A 6,287-nucleotide genomic window follows, 5' to 3' on the forward strand; every position below is an offset into this window, starting at 1 on the left:
TACATTGAAATTCCTGCTCCAGGCCACTATGGAGCAAGTTTCTGATATTTTGGGGACTTTAAGGAGAAACTCTCTTACATAACACATTGTTGTTTAACTTTCAACTAACGGAAGATCTTTTGTTCAAATGCATTTCACAAGCTGAACCTGTCCAGCCAACAGTAAGCCGCACTGTCAATGGAGCTTATTGTAATCATGCTGCTCCTAACAAATTGGGGGTTCTGCTATGTGCAGCTGTTCTTTAGTGTGGCTGTGTATAATAATGGATTAACATAGATGCCTGCATTTTTGGACTCCTTAGAAGTCCTATGGGGACCTCTATGATGTGCTCTCAACCACTTGTTAGGAAGACGTACGGTAGTTCTCCAGACTATCATCCAAATGCAATACTGTGTCATGGCTCTTTATTCTTCCAGTCATCCCAAGAGATCTAAGGACCCCTTAACAGATTGCACTTTCTGACTTTGAGATTCTTCATGTCACAAAAAGGCCATGCAAATTATCCACCCATGTACATAGCCGTTCAAATAGCGCATGCTTCATCCTTTTACTTTAATGTTCATGACCAAAAAGTGATATGTTCCAAGTTCGTAAGTCAGAATAAAAGCATTGAATACATGAAGCCAGCTGCCAATAATATCAACTTGTACTTTTCTTCATGGTGGAAAAAAAACTTGAGACACAGAATTCCTTATTCTTGTGCTGTAAAAATACAGGCTCTGGTCCAGCTAAAATTAACTGAGACAAAGTCCATTGAAAGCTATGGAATTTAAGTTAGTAAAAATGAATGTATACCATTGTTTCCAATGGAATGTAGTGAAGACTAAGGTTAGATGGCTCATGGAAATGTTTGGCTCCTTGACACAAGTAGAATTTCAGAGATCAAAAAAAGATCTAGCTTGAATCCTTAATTTTGGAAGCAATTGTAGTTAATGTCAGTGTCATCTCAAAGGAAGCTTATTTGAAATTGTTCATACAATACCTAGGGTGACTACACATTGCCAAAAAGAAGAAATGCATTATCAAATAAAGAGGACAAGAGGACCCAGATTTGCATAAGAGAAATAGAATACAATACACCAAAATGGGGAAGACTGTGACCAGGTGGCCAGTGTGCATGCCCGTTCAGTCTGCTGTATGGTGCCAGTTCTGTAAAAGCTGATATCGATGCTGAAATTCAACATTGTCTGAGCTCTGCGAGTGCCACATTCTCCCGAATGAAGCGTAGAGTGTTCGAGGATTGGGATATTCGCAGGGAGACCAAAATGCTTATTTACAAAGCCATTGTACTACCGACCTTACTGTACGCCTGTGAAACATGGACCATCTATAAATGCCACTCCCAGCCTCTTGAAAGATTCCACCAATGCTGCCTCCAGAAAATTCTGCAAATTACTTGGTAAGACAGACCGACTAATGTTAGCGTTTTGGAAGAAGTAAAGACTACCAGTGTTGAAACAATGATCCTTCAACATCAACTTCGCTGGACTGGCCATGTTGTTCGAATGTGGGTGAATCAAAGTCTGGAGATTTATTGTAAAAATATTTTTAAAAGGTATACCCAATGCATTTTGGCTGGAAAAACTCCTGCCTTCATCAGGGGCAAATAATGTGGAAAGTCAGATCACGTACAACTATTTGCACAAGTTGCTAATTAGAACAATGCATAAACAATAAAGTTCTCATGAGAAGTTCTCCAGCCGAAACGCATTGGGCATACCTTTTAAAAATATTTTTACAATAAATCTCCAGACTTTGATTCACCTACATTTGCCTCTTGACATCCTGGTTTTTCTCCCCCTTTTTCCTGCTATTTTGGATGTCAACCACTTTTGCTCCATTTCATGTTGTTCGAATGCCTGATCACCGTCTTCCAAAGCAGCTACTTTACTCCCAACTTAAGGATGGAAAACAGAGCATCGGTGGACAGCAAAAGTGGTTTAAAGATGCTCTTAAAGTGAATCTAAAAAAATGTAACATAAACATTGAGAACTGGGAAATCTTGGCCCACGAACGTCTCAAATGGAGGTCAGCTATTATCAAAGGTGCTGTGTGTGACGCCCTTCCCTGGCTCTCCCTGTCAGGTTCCTACCTGCTCGTGGCTACTGCCTGTCACTAGGCACCACCAGGGACTCCACCAGTCCGGACTGTCCTTTTTTATGGTTTCTCTCTCCGCTCTAGCACAGACCTCACCAGATCCCCCTGCTAGGCAGCACCACCAGTCACGTCCTATAACCAGTATTCCCAGAGACTCTGCCTGAGTCTCTCTCAATCAGGTTACCTCTGTGACTGCGTGCTTAAGCTGTCCCAATCCCTTTGATCTATATAGAATGCCTATAATTCTGGGTTGCTCTGGATACTTGTGGTGTTATATTCTTCCCTTCACCACTGCCACCAATTGTTACAGTTTCCCTTCAGCCTTGGTAAGTACCTTGCCCTCCCCTCTGGTCTGTATATTCCCCAGCCAAGGATCAGGCCTCTGGTAAACCAAAATAGTGTTTATTAAATATTAGAAATAACAAGATTACTTTATAAAGGCACATAAGCATATGGTTTCATCTATTCCTGTGATACTTGTCTTAGTATTAATCCGAACTCCACACTCTCCCCACATCCACCTCCAAACACCCAGCTCCAAACACCTCTCAAACACCTCTAAAACCCACCAACGTCCACCCAGATTCAACTGTCATCCTTCCATTTATACTCTCAGCCATCCAAACACTCAGCCAATCATCCAGCATTCTACTGCTCATTTACTTCCCCCTCCTCTTTCATTCCACTTACCATGTATCTTCTGTACAAACAGCACTTACCATATATACATTAATACAGGAACATCACACTGTGGACTTCGAAGAAGCACGAATACAGGGTGAACAGGACAAACAAGTCAAGTGGAAGGCACATCAAACAAATCCTCATCACGACTATCTTTCATCTGGAAGCCTATGTCCTCATTGTGGAAGGCCGTGTGGATCTAGAATTGGCCTCCACAGTCACTTACGGACCCACTGTTAAAGACCTTATCATGGAAGACAATCTTACTCGGCCATGAGTGATTGCCAATGAATGAATGAATGTTGATGGGTAAATTCAAGGTCCCTGCTGTCTCTTCTTAGAGTTCCTTATCTTTAAACTAGACTTGGACCAGACAGTCCTTCACAGCAGAGCAGACAACATGACCACACTATTATTATATCTGAAAGATGAGCAAAAGTTTATCAAGGCACAAACACCAACTATTTTCAACCATTGTCAGACATAGGAAGCTGCCTTATACTGAGTCATACCATTGGTTGATCCAGCTCAGTATTGCCTACACTGACTGGCAGCAGCTCTCTAGGATTCCATACAGGGTATATTTCCAGTTCTACCTGGAGATGCCAGGAATTGAACCTGGGACCTTCTGCATGCAAAGCAGATGCTCTACCACTGAGCTACGTCTCTTCCCCTAAGACCATTGCTTTCGATAATGTGCAAACAGGGCTAAAAGGCTACAGTTGGGGGATTGGGTAGTACTTATTTATTTTTATTTAGAAAATTTATAAACCTCTTGATCAAAAAATTCTCCAAGAGGTGAAAGTGTAATAGGTAGATTGGAAGCAACTGGCTTACACACTAGCATGGCCTCTTTTAGAGCCATTTGGTTGACTCAGAAGAAAAGAAAAATCCTTGCTCAATGCATAGATGTCAAGGATAGAGCCAACAGTTCAGCTCCTCTTTCTGGTTCATCTTCTGATTCATTTTCTTCCATTCTGCAAAGCTCATTATTAAGATTAGGAAACTATCTTCTACACAGGATACAGACAGAGCACAGTGAGTCTACATCAGCAGAGTGTGCATGTAGGTTCTGTTCCGATGACCCCTCTTCATGTGTTACATCAGGGGTGGCTGATCTGTGGCCCTTCAGATGTTGCTGAACTACATCTCCCATCAGTCCTAGCTAGCATGGTCAATGGTCTGGAATGATGTGAAGTGTAGATCAGCAACATCTGGCATGCCACTGGTGTTAGCCATCCCTGTGTTCCATTCATGAAGGGGGTCCAGATGATGACATGAGAGTGGAATCTTACTACTGGCCATGTGTGAAAGGGGCTATTGTCAGTTCAACAATGAAAGTTGGCAGTAGGGCCAACACACATAGTTTCACTCCTCCATCCACATATTGATTATCCCTGGATACCTTTGCCACCTGCAGAGAGAGATATTGTTGAGTCTTGCAATATGGTCTAAATGTGAAGGCTGAAGATACACCTCTTTATCCTGGCCTTTGACATCTGAGATGGATATTTTTAGGATCTGCCCTAATTTTATTATTGTTTTAGATTGTTTTGAAGGATGTATTTTAAATTATTGTGACCCGCCCTGGGGCATTAGGTTGAAGGGTGGGTAATAAATTAAAATGATCATCATCATGGGTGGGGAATATTTCAGCCCAAGGGCAACCTTCTGAGGGCCATATACCAGCGGTGGGTACGGCCAGAGGCAATAGTGGATAATGTAAATTTTACCTTCCAGGCTAGTTTCTGCACACTCTCACAAGCCTCTCTATCCTCCATCCAAATAAGCAAGAGGCATTATCAAAATTCAAGACGCATTCTAGCCAGGCAAAACACACTCAAAGAGGGTTGAAGCAGGGCCAGTGAGGGATGTGGCCTGAGAAGAGGGCTGTGGAGTGGGGGTGTGGCCTGAGGGGTATTCCAAGGGCTAGAGAGAGAGGCCCAGACAGCCACATTTGGCCCCTGAGCCTGAAGTTCTCACCCTGGTATAAATTAATATAAACCAAAAAATCTGTTCTGTATTTTGCACTAATGTGCTCTTCACATAGTATGATATCATACAGAGTCACACCAGTCTGTGTAGTCAAGTCACTCAGATTGAGTTTGTGTAGTTTGGGGATTGCTTACAGTGTCCCTCCATTTTTTCAAGTTCTGCCACCTGAGATCCTTAATTCTATATGCAGGGACCAAGTCATTTAGCATGATCTACAACATGAGCTATGGTTCTTCCAAAAAAGCTGCTTCAAACAACATGTCAGTTTCCTTGAGTTACCTGGGTCTACTTTAAACAAAAAACAAAAAACTTGTTTTCTTTCTGTTTTCCAGCCTGGTGTAATTGGTTTCCAATGTGTGTTTGTTTTGCTGGGTTTTATGACTCAAAGAGCCAGGAAAACAATGAGGAACATTGTGGGAAAGAAGATACAAAGGGTTTCAAGCAAGTATACTTAACCAGGTATATACACACCACACACACACACACACTGTCATCTGAAGAGAAAAGAGTATGGCAAGTGGCCAAAGCAGCTGCAAACTAAGACAGTTGTATCTTTTCTAGCTAACTTTGCGGCAAACATTTGCTACAGGAATTGTGTTGCAACATAGTTGTTTTTCCTCATTTTGCCTCAGAACATTCTTGGAGTACCAGAACATCCTTTGTAGACTCTAGTACCAGCTGTTTAGCTGCCACTGAAACAAACAACCCGACAACCATTCATACAGACTTTTCATTTTTCAGATAATAGGATTTTAAAAATCAAATAACTGTGTTGGTTCTGGATTTATTTATTTTTAGAACACATGAGTGCTTTGTAATGTTTCTTCCCATAGTGGTGACTAACCCTGAGCATCTTGTAATATCTGCTAAGATTTGCTGGAAGAAACTCCCATGACTCAAGTTCTGGAGTACAGTCTCTGGGAATCAGCTACCTGCCACAGGAGTGTATGTCTGTTTCCATTATGTATATTTGAAAATTCTGATGATTATACAGCCACAAGAGTGGCTGTATACTATAGCCAGACAGTATTTTTCACATTCCACAATGTTAAATTGAAAATACCCCTTATGCCATTTTGCTGCTCATAAGCTTATTTCAAAACGAAATCTCATAACATTTATTTATTTATTATTTGACTTATATCCCACCCTTCCTCCCAGCAGGAGCCCTATACTCCTGAACTCAGAAATGCTTGCTTAATAACCCTCTAAGTTTTCATGGTGATACACAAAACACTCAGAGAGAATCCAGAGTTCAAAGGGTAACACAAGAGAATTCAAAGTGTAAAGCTGGGGGGGGGAGAGAAATCCAGATCCCTGTTGGACTTTTTTTCTGCAGTGGTCTCATAATTTGTTGAAACAGAGCTTCAGTGGCCAGACTGGTTTAACAGTCAGCCCCTCTTCTGGGGATTGTAGCTCTGTGAGGGGAATAGGGTGTCTCCTAGCAACTCTCAGCACCCTTCACTAACTGCACTTCCCAGGATTCTTTGGGGGAAGCCATGACTGTATAA

General features: G+C 41.8%; 1 non-coding gene across 1 annotated transcript; it reads right to left on the bottom strand.

Annotated features, from left to right (window-relative positions):
- Window positions 1-3,378: 3,378 nt before the first annotated feature.
- TRNAA-UGC (transfer RNA alanine (anticodon UGC)) lies at window positions 3,379-3,450 on the bottom strand. Its single transcript has one exon. It is a non-coding gene; the product is annotated as a tRNA-Ala (tRNA).
- Window positions 3,451-6,287: the final 2,837 nt, after the last annotated feature.

Source organism: Rhineura floridana, chromosome 4 (assembly GCF_030035675.1).
Source record: "Rhineura floridana isolate rRhiFlo1 chromosome 4, rRhiFlo1.hap2, whole genome shotgun sequence".
Lineage (NCBI taxonomy): Eukaryota > Metazoa > Chordata > Lepidosauria > Squamata > Rhineuridae > Rhineura > Rhineura floridana.